The sequence below is a fragment of the Sander vitreus genome, chromosome 4 (assembly GCF_031162955.1).
Source record: "Sander vitreus isolate 19-12246 chromosome 4, sanVit1, whole genome shotgun sequence".
NCBI lineage: Eukaryota > Metazoa > Chordata > Actinopteri > Perciformes > Percidae > Sander > Sander vitreus.
The window spans coordinates 20,399,400-20,418,994 of record NC_135858.1 but is presented as its reverse complement, the minus strand read 5'-3'; positions in this window follow the sequence as shown (position 1 = coordinate 20,418,994).

Here is a 19,595-nt window from a genome sequence, read left to right as displayed (position 1 = left end):
TGTGTGTGTGTGTGTGTGTGTGTGTGTGTGTGTGTGTGTGTGTAAGTAACAACAGCTGCAACTGTAGTCCCTTCTCTTCTGGCTCAGTTTCTCCTAGGATCCCAGTAGTTGATGCTGACTGCCGTCTGACCAACACCACCTCCCCCCCGTTGCCTCTTTCCTCCCTCCCTCCCTCTTCTCTGGTCCCAGCTAGTCAGCTGTCGCTCTCTCACAGCCTCACAACACTCCCACCCCAAATCTGGGGCACAATGCCTGAGTGCAGCACAGTCGTACAATTTTCAAGTCAGAGAGTCTGCAGAGCTCAGATTCAAACAAGAACTGAACACAAAGATAAGGGCATGTTACGATTCAGCAGTCAACTGTGACTTATTGCATGAACATAATGATGGGGCCGTGAGATGATCATATAAAAAAGAGATCTTCATTAGTGGGGGGAGGTGAATGGGGAATACAGTGTATGCATTTATGTGTGTGCATGTATGTTTCTGTGACCCCTTTGGATCTCACTGTAGGCTAATTTTCTGCTAAGCGCTCATCTTTCAATAAGCCCTCAGCTGTGTAGCCACACAGCTCTACCTTGGCCCTCAGGAATGCGCTCATGTTTCACTTTTTATAATCGTCAGCAACTAAAGTTCAGAATCGTCACTCAGTGCGGCTTTTTGCAAGGAGTTCCCACAAGAAACATGAGACCCCTTCGCATACACACTCAAACATGCTAAAGCTAGCACAACCATAGGTCATTTGTAGTAGCACATAAACACCCTCACTTTTGGAAATGAAAGACTACATCTTAAAGCCACAAAGCAGAAACAGATTTGGCAGAGAGATAAATGCAAGAGTTAAATCTAGTGTGAATTATTTGGGATTTAACATCTGGCATCTTTGCAGTGCAATGCTTATCGTTCAAGATAAGTCTCACGCTCTCTTGTTCTGCTAATGCACGCAAAGTGGAACTTCACAGACGTGAAATGATTGCATTAAACATTATTAACTCAAGCTTGTATCGAGGGGAAAGGGGCGCAGCTTTACACCAGAAATGCATTAATAACACTTTAAAAAGGTTCATCGCATGATATGCGCCTAGTCATTTTTGCATGTACAGTCAAACATGTTTGATGTGTACACCCGTAAAATTAACGTGTAGGAATGTAAGATATTGGGGTGTATATGCATGATAAATGCATGCGGTTAAAAAATAAATGCTTGAAACAATAGCTGCATACAGACTAGTGTCAACACTGATTTTAAGCAGGACATACCGCATACGTAGTGTGCACATTTATGTGCTATGTATTATGGTAAGTCGACTTATAGTAGTAAAATATATCAAGGGTAGAGCTGGGAAGACGGAAATCAATATCACTTAAGAAACACTATTATTCTGATATCAATGTATGGCAAATTTATGCAAAAATGCTGAATAAAAACAAAACAATAAAATAATGTTCAATGCAATGAACTGTGTCCCATATGCATTACATCCTGCAACAGATAAGTCAATTAGTTGATTTGCTAAAACATTAATCAGCAATGTTTTTGATGATTTATTTATCATTTTAGTAATTTCTCAAGCAAAGAATTACTGGTTTCAGCTTCTCAAATGTAAGAATTTGATGCTTGTCTTTGAATTATAGTATGACTGTAAACGGGTTTTGGACTGTTGTTCAAATAAAACAAGCAATATGAATAGATCACCTTTAGCTGCAGGAAAGGTATTTTTTACTATTTTCAGACATTTTTATTAGAAAAAAAACTATACATTTCTATTGACATTATACGATAATATTAAATTATTGTGCAGCCCTAATTGATATTCTTATGTACACAGGCATCTTTCTTGCCAATTTGAACAAACATTACAAAGGCAGTAATGTGAGTAGTAGTACAGTAGATCTACGGTGTCTTGCTGGACTGCCGTTTGAGAGCAAAATGCACCCGTTGACCTTCACTTCATATGGTGAAATGCACCTTTCCCCACCATGAGTGGGAAAAGTTTCTGAACATAGAACTTGTGTTTAAAAATGCGTCCCAGCAGTGCGAAATATTTCAACCTGACACAAAACAGCACCAATTTAGTTTTTGGTCAGACTGCAACGTGAAGCTCCCTGCAGACCACACTCTTCTGAAGCTGTGATTGATGTCTTGAGGTGCTCTGACAGGTGAACCTAATACACAGGAATGTTTCCACGCTTTGATCTCCTTCCTGCCTGCCAGCCTTTTGTGAATCTGTGGAATTCAGTGTATATTTGTACGAATGCAGTCTGACATTGGTCTGACTCTACCACAGACTGGCAGAAGTGCTGTCGGTGCTGTTGTTTCAGGGCTTTCGGCTCTCTGACTCCTGCTGTGTCCTGCCCATGTAATCTTCTTGGGGGGTAAAATCAGACACAGCGATGGTTCACGGTTTGGGTTTATTCTAGAGCTGAAACAGTTAGTCCATTAATTGTTTAGTGGAAAAAAAGGTAAATTGACAACAATTTTGATGATCAATAATCATTAAAGTCATATAGTAAGACAATCACTGATTACAGTTTGTCTTTTCTCTCTTTTATGTCATTGAATACATTGAATCTAACGACATCCCCTTCTATGGGAAATTTTAACATGCATCTTCACAATTTTAAAAATAACTGACAAAATAAACAAGAGAAAAATAATCATCAGTTGCAGCTGTAATGTTTGCACATTAAAAAGCTAGTTTCAGGTTGTGGGTAATAGTAAAAAAAACTAAAAACAGGGACAGCTTCTTCAGTCTATTTTGTTCCACTATATCCACCTAAAAAAACATGAGCTGTAATATAATTCAGTGCATCACTCATTTTGAGCCAGGTTAAACTGTAACCTTAGCGGGTGGTGCTCCCAGCTGATATTGGGCGAGAGAGGTCGCCAGCACAGGGCTGACATACAGAGACAAACAATCATTCACACTCACATTCACACCTACGGGCAATCTAGAGTCGGCAATTAACCTAACCTGCATGTCTCTTTGGACTATAGGAGGAAGCCAGAGAACCCTCAGAAAACTCAGAATGATCAGCGATGGATCTTTGGCCAATAAATTCAGTAATAAAGCAATTGTTTATTTTCTTGGATGAAGTTTATAGAGCTAAAATGATAAGTAGATTAACTGTTAATAATATTTCAGGATTTGCTATGTAAATTAAATATTTGGGTTTTGGTTTGTTGGTTCGGACAAGACAAGTAATTTGAATAAATTAACTTGGGAATTATGATTATGACTTTCCTATCAATCCAGGAAATAATTATCAGATGAATAAATAATCTTTAGTTGCTGCTTTATACAGATAAACATAGCTACCATCTAACTTCACATTAGCGGCAGTGATAATGTGGGACAAGACGGTGACTAATTTTTATCTGTTTATTCCATTTCTGTCAACACAAGCAGCATGAAGCCTGCTGCCTCCCACACTGACAACATCACAACACATTATTAAGTGATGTTTCCATTCACCGCTTCTCTGCGATAATTTGGGAGATCATTTCATCGCAGCAGCTTCAGATCCAAGTGCCTGCAGAGCCGCATAGTGTAGAGTTTTTATTCTCCTCTTCAACAGTGTCAGATCGTTCGTCATCATTAAACAGGAGCTGGGTTTCCTGCTGCCAGTGATGGCTGCCAGCCCAGTCAGAGGGGAAGACTCTGCCACCACCATACACTCAGATCAGAGGTGACCTCTGCTAATGGCTCAGTGGCCATCGTTTAAAGGAACACGGCGACGTATTGGGACCTTATCTTATTCACCCCCAGAGTAAGATAAGTCCATACATACCCTTCTCATCTCCGTGCGTGTCGTAACTCTGTCTGACGCCCCCACCGCTAGCCTCGCTTAGCACAGATCCTGGAGGTAACTGGCTCCAACTAGCCTACGGCTCCGAATAAGTGAGAAAATAATGCCAACATTTTCCTATTTACATGTTGTGATTTGTATAGTCACAGCGTGTACAAAAAACAAGGTCACATGAGACACAGCCATCTTCTAACCGTATACAAACTTGGAACTATATTCTCAGAAGGCGAAGCACTGCTACTTGGGCGGAAAAACCTGAAAAGCACCGTTGTTACTCTTTGCTCCTCATCACGGCGCTTCTCAGGTGCTGCGTGCAAATCACTCCGCCCAAGTAGCAAAAGTAGCAGTGCTTCGCCTTTCTGAGAATATAGTTCCGAGTTTTTATACGGTTAGAAGATTGCTGTGTCTCATGTGACCTTGTTATTTGTACACGCTGTGACTATACAAATCACAACATGTAAATAGGAAAATGTTGACGTTATTTTGTCACTTATTGGGAGCAGTAGGCTAGATGGAGCCGGTGAATAAGCTCCAAAGTCCCTTTAAGTCAGCGTGTTCCTTTAAACCTCCCCCTCAACAACAAAAAAAGCACACATTTTCATGAAGGCCCTCAAATCCCCTCCAATTCTCTTAAACCCTCAAACATTAAATAATTGAGCCTTGTACTCAGCCGGTCTTATCTCTGCAGGGTGTTGTTCTCATAAAGTGACTGTTTGCACTCACACTTTTTTAAACACCAATGGATAGGCTATACACACACATATACACTCCCTCTGTCCTCCACCCCTCGCTCTATTCATTTCTTACTCTTACTTTTTTTCATTCCTGCACACACACACAAATAACACACACGCACATCACCCCAGGGGGTCTACCTCTTCCCTGCTTTCATTAAATCATAAACTGTGGGCCAATGGGGGTTCTTCGTCATCATTAATCCAGATTAAACACAAATATCCAGTTCTGACTGATACCCACAGACAGTTATTTAATGCTGCATCTGTTACTCAACAGAAGTCATCATCAACGGCCATTTTGTACATCTGTTATTGGGAAAGTTTTTTTTTCACAACTCAAGGTTTTTAAAGTCTGTTCTTTTCAACCATTTGCTCATAAAGTGATCTGTTTGACATTTGAAACAGTCTCTCCAAACCCAACTAACTAGTCTGTCCCTGCTGTCTCCCCACATTTCCCTCCACGTCTGTCTCAATGCCAGAAGAGCTTTCTAAAAGAAAGGAATGATTAGTGTGGGAGAGAGAGATGCCTGTAGTTGACTCCTTAAGTTAATGTATTTCCAGGCTGAAGCAGAGCGCGGAGTTTACTTTTCACAGGAAATGTGACATAGGCCTCATCACTCCACTGTGTGGCCCAACAAAACACTCCCAATCATTGCAAGAAATATAGTATCTATGTATAAATCTAAACCCAGAACTCTACCTGATACACAGCAGCAGGGTGCGACGCTTAAGCAGTGCCCAGCGAACGAGACACCGCACAAAACTGACATACTGCGCCAGAAGCGCCAGCGCTATGACGGGTTAAGGTTAGGTTTGGGTTAAAATGTTAAGTTAGGTCAGGGTTAACACTTAAGGTTAGAGTTAGGTTAGGTTAAAAGACAGGCTTTGGGTTACATCTCGTTACTTATAAAGTGAGTCACGTCATCATGTATAATTAATTATGATTATTAGATTATTGCTGCAATGACCTCATATTTATTCATTACAACGTCCCCTTGTAGCAGGGGTGTCTGTGTGTTGACACCTGTGCAGTATGCCTGTGTTGTTGTTCGCTGGATATGACTTAGCAGTTGATGCCAGATCGATAGACGATGGGTTCCCATATTGTGAAAAAAAATATTTTCAGGTTTGACTTTATTGGAAAAGGATAAATAATGACAGACTTTTTTCTCAGCTTATGGATCGCTAAGAAGATTTCCAGATTTCCTACCATCCATTGAGTTTGTGTTTTACCTGTAACACATTTTATGAACGGATCTGTGTCGATCTCAAGAGTTCTCCATGCAGATCAGGGCAAAATGCATATAAGCTTAAGGCTGGACATGAACGTATCACCAGCATAAACTGCAGTTCAACTGTTCACATGTAATTTTGGAAGAAGTAAAGCTTTGAGTTAAAACATCTCACTTTTGCTTCACTGAATACAAAGCGTAATTGTGATTACTTATATTGTTTGTGACAAGACCATGTTGAGTGTTTCACATGGCCAATAATGCAAATAAACAATGTGCTGGTTCTTAGCTTTGAGAGGTGAAAAAAGTAGTTAGGTGGTCCAGAGCAGGCAGTAAAGAAAAACTCAATTTCAGGATTGAAATGGCAAGAGTTGATGCACAAACAAGTAGGCCTATCTAAATTTCAGCAGCAGCATTGATCGCAGCAGACATTATCTAACATGTTAGCATGTTAGCTCCATCAGCGGCAGGTGTTTTCAGCTTCAGGTGTGTTACAGCAGCCTAGCAGAGCAAAACAAGGGGGTGAGGTGATGACACTTTAAATACCCCGCTTTGAGATCAAAGGGTGCATTTGATTTATGTTGCAGCAGGTAGTGTGTCATGTGAGTGCAGCAGTACAGGTTAAATTGTCTGCCAGTTTTCGACAGTGACAGTACTCATAATGCAGAGTGAGTTTTGTATTATGTTATTGGGTCATTATTATTGATGTATCAATATGTAAGCAGTATGCCTACTTTATTGTTGTCGTTAGTCAGGCTGGAACTAATTTTAACTACTTCATAACTAAATCTTAATTTAAAAAGTAACTGGTAACTAAAATCTAAATACTAAGTCAATTTTAAATTAGGCTACTTATGCAGATAAGTTGCATATGAACATGATTTGTATCCAACAGAGTTGAACTAGGAAAACATCATTCTTCATACTTTGCTTTTTCCTCCCATCCTCCCCTCTCTCACCCTTCATGTGGCCTCAAGGGACGGACTTACTAATCATGGCCCAAATTCTGTATGCTATCACAACAGCATCCTATTCCCTTTGTGTGGCCCACAAAATTCAAAGTCTTCCTCATCATGTATGCTGGAAAGCCAAAAGATAATGATGGTGGCGTGAGGAGCCTGAAGACCAAAACCGAAGAGCCATCGGTAGGACCCAGTAGCTGTGCGTGATGAAGACCGGAGGAGCAAGGGGAGGAGGAGGGTTGTGCTCTTAACCTGAAATGACAACTGAGCAGCAGAGAGAGACAGGTTTAAAACAGGGATGTCATGCGGTGATTGGCTCGTGATTTTCATGGCCGCTTCTGATTGGTTAAGATAAAAGTGAACACCTCTACAGCTGTTCCGTTTAGAGGAGAGAGAAAAGTGATTATGTTTTAGAAGTCTTCCTGAAAGAATTGACGCTGAGCTCCATTTCTTACCATCGTTGTGACTTGGCAGTTTGATCCTATAACCTTTTGAATCAGGTTTATTCATTTTCTCTGCCCTCTAGTCCAGGGCCAAATGTGGGGTTAAATATTCATCATCAGAGTTTTAAAGTTTTAGCTCTTACCTAAATAATAAATGGGTAGCCCAATTTTAAAAGCACCCTGAGACAAAATATTGCTTTTTTGGCTTTTTTTTTAAAGTGACCTTTCCTTGCTCTTAAGCCATGCAGCTGACCCACCTACAATATGCACACCACCTACCCCATTTCTTTCATCCCTCATCTTTTACTTTCTCCTGCCCCCTTCTCTTTTCCTTTATCTCCACCCCCTTCAATTTCCTGCTACAGTTGCTCTTTCTCCTTTTGGTTTCTCCTTTCGGCTTCTCCTTCTCTATCTACTTCATCTCAGTGACAGACTATTGTGCTTGGTAACACAGTTGCCTCCAGTCAAAACAACACACAAAATGTCACGGCTGCATTTTGATGAACACTGAGAGTCACAGCTGAAATGTCACAGGTAGAACCTGCTGCTAACTCTTAGCACATCTATTCCTCCACACTGAACAGAAAATAAAATTGAGCTTAGAGTATCAAATCTGCTTCACAGCAAAGTTCAAGCATTGCCGTGTCAAGTACTGGATCTATTACAGCAAAGTATTTTCATGAAACGGCTTAGTGGAAACATCAAAGTTTGATTCAAACAAAAATGACATTCCTGTGACAAAGTTGGTGATACACTCATCACCTGTCCCTTGTGCTTGTGTACATTTGTCCATATTATTTTATGCATTGCTCTAGTTATTTGTATATGCTATACATTTCACACACAGCCACTGTTAGTTTCAGTAAAATTTATTACAGTTTTTTACAATCACTTTAGCACTAATTTCAGAACCTTGATGTCATTTTTCAAAACTCTAGACACAAAACTCACAACCAATGATCAAAATACACATTTTTCAAAACTCTAACACTTTTTCAATTGCTTGGATACAATACACATAAACCAAAGATCATTTGTTCATTTAACAAAGATCACCTGTTCAATATGACACAACTTAACATCAAAGTACTACTATTTCAAAAAGCAATTCACACATTACATTTCAGATGATTGTCTATTCATTTCATTACAATGATCTAACTATCAATCGATACAACTAGTCAAAATGATAAGTAACTGTTGCATTACTCTTAATGCATAGTTGTATGGAAACAGACAAATAATATTCCATGTTTAGATCATGAAAGTTTCAAGATAACGAGATTCATTGTCACCAATTAGTGTGGAGCATGAACCAATTAGACTACATTATCTATGGATGTAATATTTCATCATCATTCTTTACTGTAATGTACTACTGTTTATCAGACACTGTTTCTATGGTCCCATGTACCACCTTTGAGACTATTTACAGTATTGACAGTACTGTACTGTATGCATGCAAACCCTTGGAATTGCTTGTCCAATTCTGCCAACACGTTACTGATGATTGATATATATATATATATATATATATATATATATATATATATATATATATATATATATATATACTCGTACCACATTGTTCGCCATGCCCAAAGGTTTTTTCCAAGATGTTTGGCTAATTGCAATGTAGATGAGAACCTGCGGCCAAATCCACAAGACGGAGTTGATGAATATGTAGAAGTAAAGTAATCACTTCTTTGTTTTGCTTTTTACAGTACAAGCAAGTTGAGGATCACTGCATTTGATGTTTTACAGTACTGTCTTTTCTTTTCTATTTTGTAGCTAATTATTTTTGCTTTGATTCAAATAAACCTATGTTGTGATCATACTGTATTGTTTTTCATCAATACATTTCAGGTCTGTCTGTAGTATTCGCTCTACTACTGCAGCACTTTTACAGGGAAGTCTTTACATCTAGTACCATAATGAAACATGTATCACCTATTTTGTACTACAATATTTAATGATTGTACGAACGATGACCCAGTGAAACTATGGGTAGCTTGTGTGTGGGTGATGTAAAGTAACGTTACAATGGTATTCACAATAAATTTGTTTTTTGAACCAATGATTGTGCAAGTGCAAGATTTATTTAAAGATATGAATGCATAATGCAATGTTTTCAACATTGGACAGCCTGTGTTACAAGTGGTGATCGTTTTGAGTTTTGTGTCTAGAGTTTTGAAAAATGACGTCAAGGTTCTGAAATTAGTAGCAAAGTAATTGTAAAAAGCTGTAAGTTGCAGATTTGAACAGTTAATCTTTTGTTTCCTTATACTCACCTTTCCTTTGTTCCTTTGTTTGGTCCACTATGCAGAAATCTTTGGGGAGGAGCTGCACAGCAGCATGGTGTATTTATGGTATTGATAATGTCATCGCTGACATCACGTGGCAGAACCAAGTCGTGTGTGTGTGTGTGTGTGTCTGTGTGTGTGTGTGTGTGTGTGTGTGTGTGTGTGTGTGTGTGTGTGTGTGTTTTTTGTTTTTTTGTCCTTCTTCTTCTTCTTCTTTTGGGTTTTACGGCAGTTGGCATCCCATACGTTGCATTACTGCCTCCTGCTGGTATTACTCATCATCTATTATTTCATTCCATTACAAGTCATGGGGGTTTTCTGTGAGTGTTTCATTTTCATGCGTTTGGTTAATGTATTTGAGGGGTAATTAAAGATATATTTATTGTGTAAATGAGTGCAAACTGTGTCTAGTTTTGTCCAGACTTTGGTAAAGTTAGAAGTGTTTGATAGACTTACCACTGGAACATAGTGGTGCAGTCCAGGGCTGATTGAGAGCCCTATAAAGGCAGTGGCATTTTGCATCTTCGGGCGAGGGAAGCTGTGCTTATACAAACACGTGCTTAGGAAAGTTTTGAGTGTTTAGTTGTACAAAGAGAAGGTAAGAGCAGTGCTGATATAAACACGTGCCTTATCGACTTTTTGGGACAAACTATTGGAGAAGCCTTGCTGCTCAAACTGTCTCATTTAAGTAGATTGTTGTTGTTTTGGCTCCAGTTTTCTGTTGATAGTTTCAAGTTTTGTATTCTTTTTGTAATGTTCTGATTTATATGTGTGGCAGCCTGCAAATAAATCTGCACTGTTTTGGAAGAGAAGAAGTCTGCCTGCCTATCTTTGACATACATGACAATTCCCAAGTAGTATTTTTAACATGTTCAATGCTGAAGCGACATCTTTGTCTGCAAATGATGACAAAAGTTTGTATTTTACTCACCAGTTGGATAGACATTGGCCTGAAGGCTTATACCTTATACCTTGTCAAGAGTCTGAAACCAACTAAAGCCTGTGTTTTCATGTCTCTCTCTCTTGATTGTATTCTACAGAACCTAAAACATATCTTTAAAAATTATGAAAAGAAAAATGAGAACAGGGAAAATTGAATTTGTTTACAGTAAAAAAAAAAGAGGGAAAGAGTTCCGACTCCGTCCCAGCTCCGCCGATCCGCAGCCCTCTGGAGCAAATACACAGAACTTCTATTTTTGCTGGATGCTGGAGAGCTCGGCAGCAATTCAGCACAGGGCAGATTGTGCAGGACAGGAAGTCGTGCACAGAAACAAAATAAAACATCCGGTTCATTTTCAAAATAAAATACACGGGGCTCACGGCGGATCATATTTCAGCAGGTCAGCACAGAGTTGTTTCCCCTCTACTCCTCTGGATGGAAACAAACTGTTGTTGGTTTTGTGGTTCTGTTTATAGCAACTACATCTTGTTATATCGCATGATCATACGTGAATTCGCGAGATCTCGTGGGTCCTCATGACTTCAGCTGTCAGTCATGGCCGCAGCCGTTCCGCAAACAAATCCGGACCTAGTGGGTATTGAAGGACAGCCGTTCCGTAGTTGGTGGAAATTGCGGGTAAGCAGATGCAAAGGTGATAAAAGAGGGAAGAATCTCTGCTCTTTATTTTAGTCTGAATATGAGGAGGGTGATGGGAGGAGATGAGACATTCTGCACTGCCCCTGAGGAGGAACAGCAGCATGGGGGAAGCCTGATGAGAAGTGGAGGGGCAGAGTGTGTGTGCAAGTGTCATTGTATGTGTATAAAACCTCACCCTATTCTGGATTTCATGCACACTAATGAAATGAATGAGACTAAATAAAAAATTTTAAATTTGAAGTGTGCTCACGTGAATATCCACATACCTAAGCACCTCTGCATGTGTGCAAAATGTAGGATGTGTATATTCATGCATGCATGTGTGTGTGCGTTCGTGCATCCAAATGTTTCCAGTGTCCATGTGCAGAGAGGAGAAGGGCATTTCAGAAAGCAGGTTTAACAGACTCTGAGTTCCAGCCTGAATTCTGGGTTGACTAATTTCAGAACAGGTGATAAGAATTAGGTCAATCAACTCTGAGTTAAAGATGCACTATGAGTTCCTGCATGGTTTCAGCGCGATTTCATTTCTGTCTCAAATCGTAGGCATCTCTCCTTGATCCGCTAGCTGCCTGCCCCCTGAATACACTGTGAAAAAGCCCGGTCTCGGGAGACAACACAGGGGTCGTAAACGTCAAACAAACACTAGAGGCACAGGCTGTGCAACAAAATACAACAAAACACATTCCAGCCAATCACCGACAAGATGGTTGGAGGAGGGGGTGGGGGTTAGTGACAGTTAAACGTATGGTACGTACTAGCCGCATCCAAGGTAAGGCAAGGGTAGTTTTATTTCTAACATTATTCTATCAACACAGACATTTATATCGATAGTCTGGCGTTTTTATTTGTCTCGGGTGTACTGTGGAGTGGGTAAGACTGTTTTTAGTGGCAGGCTAGCAGATACTGTTGACTTGCGCTAGCCTAGCACCAGCGAACTCTGCAACTGGAGGACTGGATAAAAAGTGTTGAAAATGGTCTCCACTGATAAATAACACACTGGCTAACTTGGAAATGAGGTCCTATGTCCAAAATTCTGAACCTCCCCTTTAAGGTGACTCAATTCAGTTATTCATTTGGGAAACTGGGATGTGGCCTGCATTGTCGTAAAAACTACATTTGATTTATGTTGGGCACTTATCTTATATATATATATATATAGCCATATGCTATGTGCTTAATTTATGTTACTCACCCTCATAGTTGTGTACGTAACTTGATATGTCCCACTTCAAAGCTTTCTCCCGTTTCCTGATGGGTGCAGGTGAAAGAGTGTCGACCATTCTGTGCACATTATTGACATATACTAATAATAAAGCGATGGACGGTGGGGGTAAATAAACTTGGGTTACAGATCCATGGTTACAGAGGAGCTGTCCGCAACGAATGTTCTAACATAAAACGAACGCACCCTCAACGGGGCAGGGATTATTTCATTGGTCAACACTACAGCTGGCATTCTAGTTGTGTGTTGTAATTTTGATAGGGTTGTAACACATAAAAATCCAAGCGTGCAGGAGAGATCCGAGAGGAGAAGATTTGCAAGTGCGCAGAATCAGGCTGAGTGCGAAGAGAAGAGCCAAAGCTGAGAGCAGGAAATCTGTCCACAGAACAACATATCTGAGTCCAAGCAGAAAGTTTGAGCACAAGCAGAGCAAATCCAAGCGCGAGCAGTAACTATTTGAGTGTGAGAGCAAGGTTTTGAGGGAAATTATTACAACATCTGAACGTAATATCAGTGAGAAATGCTCTCAAATTGAAAGAATGCGCTCTTGAATAAAGATAGGAATATAACTCCATAGAATTTGAAATTGAAAACAACTGCTAGAACATCAGTTAAGAGTGGGTTGAGGTGGATGATTTTACTTGTTTCAACAACATTAAGACAAATATTAAGTACTGGACTGCATTTGTATTTGTAGAATATCTCTTCATAAAAAAAAGTCATATTGTTTTTTAACACATGGGGAGGTAAAGAATTGTAGGGGGGAAAGAAACTTAGGGTTAGTTGAAGAAAGGAGTTAACAGAGTATGTTGCTATAGTAACTGACTCAGAGTTAAACTGAACCGACTTTGTAAAACACAAAATCCAGCGTTTCCGTCAACTCTGAGTCAGCCAACTTTTAGTTTTTACGAAACCTGCTTTCTGAAATGGGGCCCCCGGGTAATGAATGACCGTCAGTTTACCTCAACTTCTCTAAGCTCTGTGATTAACTACCCAAGATATATCCAACTTCAAACCCAAATTAAAGAGGTGGGTTTCAACTTTAACCCCTGTGGAGCAGCTGGGCACGGCACAGCCCTGCCCAGAGCCGGTGCAGCTGTTGCGGCATGGCGATTAGAGGGTACTTTGATTTGATCCAAAACAAACCCAGTGTGGCTGAGACTAAAGTAAGAGACGGATGCAGCTGGTGAAGACCGCCAAAATACTCATGTACAGTCGTAAGGGATGCAAAAGTTTGTCATATAATTAAGTGCCATCTGCTTGTCAGTGAATGCAACTAATATTTCCAACTTCATTAAATTGAAATGAGGTTGTGGTTTCCTGATTGTTTGTTCCTTTGTTTGAAAAACGTACAAAAGATAATCAGCTGGATGGAACACCAAATAAATCTACGGTAACTGTTTTAGGTTTCTATCCAGTTATGGGATTTAAGGAGCATAACTACCATTCTGCATTCACGCCCTTATGGTTAAGTCTAATGTTTTTAGATTTCCAAGTTGGCTGGTCAACATTACAGCATTTATGTGCCCTTCTGAGTCAATCCCTCATAAGAATTATAAAACACAGATTTTGTAGCTTTGCAAGTTGAACAATTGCTCAGTGTTTGTGGAGGTTAGCACTGTAATAATGCTCTCTTGTATTTCAGTAGCAACTGTATTTTGTCAACCTGCCGAGAGGAGCTGCATCTTTACAAGGAGATTCTACTTGGTGCTGTTTTGAGCAGAGCTGTGGTTCATTGTCGCATAGTCAAAATGCTGTTTCAGATTTCCATACTGTCAAAAAAAAATTCTGCACTTAACATACACTGTTCTGCCTGAGATGAGCATTATAAAGTCCAACCATAGTCTTGCAAATCCAAAAAAGCTCTAATTAATAGATTGAGCTGTAATAATTAGGTTCTGATTTGGATTTCTGCCATTTAATGATTTTGGGGGTTTTGGGGAATAAGTCTAGTCTGGCTATCACCAGACCAAGCTCAATCTTTTAAGATGGAACATTAGTCTGGGGAGTCTGCTCTGTATTTTCTACTGCACAAGAGGCGTGATCAACAGGCATAGTTCAAATGATTCTGTACGCAATTGGATAGTCCTTTAACCAATCAGACCAACGATTCGGGTGACGTACTTTGCAGAGCGAGGCAGAGCGAAAGCCGGTCGGTAGTAGCAGCAGCGACAGCAGCGACAGCGGCATCAACGGGTTGCTGCGCTTCAGTGGCCGTCATGTTGAATGTAATCAAAAAGCTGCTTGCCTTCGCTTCTCTATTGTCATTGTGTTAAACCCGCCAATAGCGCGCCTGGTGGATAAACCAGTTTGTGATTGGTTCCTGCAAATTTGTAACTGAAGCAGGATAGATAAACGTACAGGTTTCCAGCCTGAGCTGCATGGCAAAATCAAATCTCCGGCAGATCGGGCTGGGTTTACCCAGTCTAGCATAAATCTGGATGTCCAAGTTGAAGATTCAATCCTAATAATCCCACCCAATGCTAGAGTCTTAATTCAGACAACTGGGCGAGTTTGTCATGTCTCAGATTAACTTTCCTATTGCAGCACTAACATTTAGATTTAGCCATATGTGCAGCTTTATTTTTCTATGTCTATTGTGTATTCTATTTATTTGCTGTGGTGTTAGGCAGCAGACACATACATTTATGTCATGTAAATGTCCACCATGTCTCTTCTTCAGCATCTTCCATCCGGCCCTTTGTCTATCCCTTCATCCTGAAAGTTCAGCACAGCAACGGCCATTAAACATTTAACAGCTGACTTTTACTAGTTTCTCAGAGCGACAAAATCCTTTTCCCTCAGCACATGAATATGCAAGGAGACTCTATCAATGCATGAGTGATATGAAGGCAGACCAGGGCACAGTTACACTGCTGGCTGAAAGCCGCTGTTGTGTAGCCTTACATCACATTATCTCCTGGTGCAAAAAAGCACACAACTGGAACACTAACCCATTAGGTTACAATCTCTGCTGGCTTTTTTTTCCTGTGTCAAGGCTTCCTTTTCTGTGCTATTGCAGCTGGAATGCATGTGGTGGTGGGTGAATCTCTTGACTTGGATCCAGAAGTGTTCATATTTCTGTCACTGCAGTTGGAATCCAACAGTGACAAGCTTTTCCAAACAATTTTCGGTGAAGTAGCAATGACCCACTGAACACTGTCCTTTTTGCTTACATCAATGCTGTGGCTCCCACACAGCTCATATTTGTGACAAGGTTTAGTGCAATACAATCTGACAAAGTTTAAGATAAAGACATCACAACAAATACATCACTTTTCAACTTAATGTAGCATCATTTTAACCTACATGCCTAAAACCACTTAGATGTATTTTAAAGAGTTAAAGGACAATTCCGGCGCAAAATTAACCTAGGGGTTAATAACACGTGTACCTAGTCGACCGTTCTCTGGGATATGTTTTCATGGTAATCAAATGTTTCTCTAGCTTGAAACAAGCTAGCGCGAACCGCTGATTAGCTTAATGCTAGGGCACTGGTAGAGTAAACATAAATCGCTATTTTATACCACTAACAAGGCTCAAAATAGCACCACACTTCCACAGTAGCATAATGAGAGTCAAACCACAAACGCCGTGCCTGAGCTATGTTACTGGTTACTTGTTGCACGGAGTTCGACGTTCGACTGATCGTGACTGTTTTCCCAAGATGGCGACTGCCTGTATACCCAAAGGTAATGTCTTTATAAACTATCTTTTTAATAAACTGTCTGTACACTTACAAAGTTCTCAATGCTTTGGTTTACATGTAGGGACCCTCATTATGCTACCGTGGAAGTGTGGTGCTATTTTGAGCCTTGTTAGTGGTATAAAATAGTGATTTATTTTTACTCTACCAGTGCCCCGAATGCCTAGCATTAAGCTAATCAGCGGTTCGCCCTATCTTGTTTCAAGCTAGAGAAACATTCTATTACCATGAAAACATATCCCAGCATGTAGCCAGACAAAGAGTCTGCAGCCATGCTAGCAGCTCTAGCAGCAGTGTTTTGAGGTAAATGCTAACATTTCCGTTTCGACCAAAGTGGTGGACTGACTTTGCCACCCAGAGAGCCGCACCGCTAGTGTGGCTAAAAAATCCAAAGAAATATGGATTTCATACTTGAGTCCAGTGATTTATACTTTTGACCCAATATCCAGACAGTGAAATGCCCAATTGATTTAGTTACAGTACCAAAGAGTCTTACAATCAATACATGGACTGATGACGCTTTACAAACAAACCAATGAATTAGTTAATCCATCAGCCACAAGCTATCAGGAGAGTCCAATGAGCTCTATTGAGCCACAGTAGTTGAAAAACAGCAATGACATGAAACCACAGGACATATTAAGGTCAGCTACAAACATTCACCAATGGGTGCTGCCTGGCAACATCATAGTGCTTTACTGTTGTGTGACTTGCTCAAAGGCACAACAGTAGTATGCCCTATTGGAGAGCATTACTCATTCATAAACACCCGCAGATTTTGCAAGTTGGTGTATACATTGCAGTCACAAACCCACTTTTCGAACTGTAGGCTTATGTTGCCCTATTTGCACAAGGAAATGAGTCAGGACATTTGTGTTCTTGCTTGTAGCTGAATTTAATTATTCTAGTACAGTGCCCGTTGAAAATGTGCCTGTTTGGAACGGGCTGATTGCTTGGACTGTGGTATTGCTGCTTGTAGAATTTTTCAAAACCAAATTGTACCCCAAAATTACTTACAAAAGGAATACATTGTACTACTATATTTACCTGACAGAGAACGTTGTAGAATCAGAATGTAATCACAAAATATCACAATGAAAATGTGGAGTAATCAAACATTAGCCTCATGGACTCATATATGGCGGTGCGTGTGCATGTGCGTGTGCGTGTGTGACTAATAGAGAGAGAGAGAGCTCTACCCACATGCTTGCCTGGATGCCCATGGCTGTATGTTGTTATGAATGTGCAAGTACACAACCATGTGTGTGTGTTCATTACATGCCCATGTATGTTTGTATGTATGTATGTATGTATGTATGTACGTACGTACGTACGTGTGTGTGTGTGTGTGTGTGTGTGTGTGTGTGTGTGTGTGTGTGTGTGTGTGTGTGTGTGTGTGTGTGTGTGTCGGTGGAGACAGCCATTTCCCAGGGGACTCGTGGTGACTGTCCTGTTGCTTTTATTAACCAGTTGCTCCTCAGGACCACAGGAAAACACAGTTCAGCCTGTTTTCAGTATCACAGAGTCGCTAATGTCAGACTCTTGTGGGTCGCACCCCCGATAATCATCCGTCAAGTTTTCATATTTACATTGGATTTTTTAGATATCAGACTTGTGGAGCTGCTTTTAATGCGGGCCTATTCCTTTGTCAACCTCCACTGGTGAAAAGTACATGAACTCAAGTACTGTAATTAAGTACATTTTTAAGGTATTGTACTTTACTAGAATTTCCATTTTACGTCGCTTTGTACTTCTACTTCACTAAGTATGAAGTACAGTATGAAAGGGAACATTCTGCAAAATTATTCCTTTATTTTTAAGTACGCTTATAATACTAATAATAATCAAATGCAGGACTGGATTATTGGAGTATATTTTACATTGTATTATTTTTACTTCTACTCTAGTAAAGGATCTTACTACTCTCTACTGTCAACCTCATGTTATTTACTAAATAAGACACATGAGTGCTAAAACCTAAGACATCCTTATCTATGATTGCTGATGTATTTTGTTTGTCATACTTTCTCACGCCTTGCTATTTGATTTTCATCATTGTTGAAGCTGTCTGATACCATTTGTGGATCATCTTTGGATATGGTGGCAGATGGGGTGTTTTTGGTGCTTATCATGTCTCCAGCAACTCTGTAGGAGAGAAAGGCAATTGCAGCACAAGGTGCAGGGAGGACATGTGACAGAGTGTAAAAGAAAACCCTGTAGCTGCTCCCTTCCCCCCTGAACGCTCCTTAAGCCTCTCTGTCTGAATTAAATGGGGCCTGTCTTCCTTCTCACAGCCATAGCTGAGCTGTAACACTGTAAAATGACTGACAGACACACACATTGTTCCTCACCCTGAGTGCTCCCTGTTGTTTCAAACAACTCTTGCAAAAATGTTGTGTCATGTTGTCCTTTTCGGTCCAAAAACAATTACTTAGCAAGAGAATACGTGTTAATAATAACAGCACGCTGACAGATGTAATTGTTGCTATTAACATTTCTTGTTTGGTAAAGGAGGCAGATGGTGTTTTAAATATGACAAGTCCCCTTTGACTGGATACTGAAGCTATTCTGGTGCTTGTCTGTGAAATGATTTCCATTATATTGCAAGAAAACCACACATACACACACACAAAGCAAACCCAAAATGCTTACACACAAACACACTAATAGACACATACGTCAACTAAAACATTAATTAGACCCACTAAAAAGTACCAAACTCCACTCACATGCAAATGCACATGCACAGATTCACATTCATTAAACACACACGCTGAAATATTCGCTTTGGTGAAATAAAAGCAGAGCAGCGGCTGTTTGGTATTTATTTACAAAGCAGGAACTCAGGCCATAAACTTAGTACCCTGAGGCCCAGAGAAAATGATGAGGGCTCTGTGTACCTCTTTGTTTTTCATCCAAACCTCTTTCATGTTCACTTGTATTCGTCTTTAACAAGGCAAATACCAAATGAAGTTGGTAATCTCAAACAGAAATTTGTGCTGAGTTTGTGGTTGGTGATGGTGCCCAGGGCTGTGCTCTGAGGATTTTACCAGATGACATAGTTTTAAACATCAGTGCATCTTCAGCAGAGACACGTGCACACACTGAAAGGCGGAGAAGCATTCATATGCTTATGTGGGCCACTAAAGCAAAAGAAAAGTTTCTTCCTTTATGTCCATCAAACCCAATTTGACAAACACAGACACCAGAGCCAGAGCTTCTTCATGCTTCAACATTCAAATGAGCTTAAAACTGAACTGTCTGAACCAGAAACTGTCCATTTCCCCATAAAATCGCCCTCAGCATGTCCACTGTGCTCCCAAATCTCACTAACATTTACTGTCTGTGGACGAGCAGCAGGGTTTGTCTCTCGGTTTAACATTATTAAATAAGTCTTCAGCTTAAAGAAAAATTTGCTCACAGTTGCACAGACTGTAATGCAATTTGTTTGGTCCGAAACGTATGTTTTACAGTCTTATGGTTCACCCCAAAACAAGATACAACTTATTAATGAGCTGTTTTTAGCTAGCTAATATCTAATGCTATTAGTATTTTAAAGAATTCTAAATGAATATAAATTCATG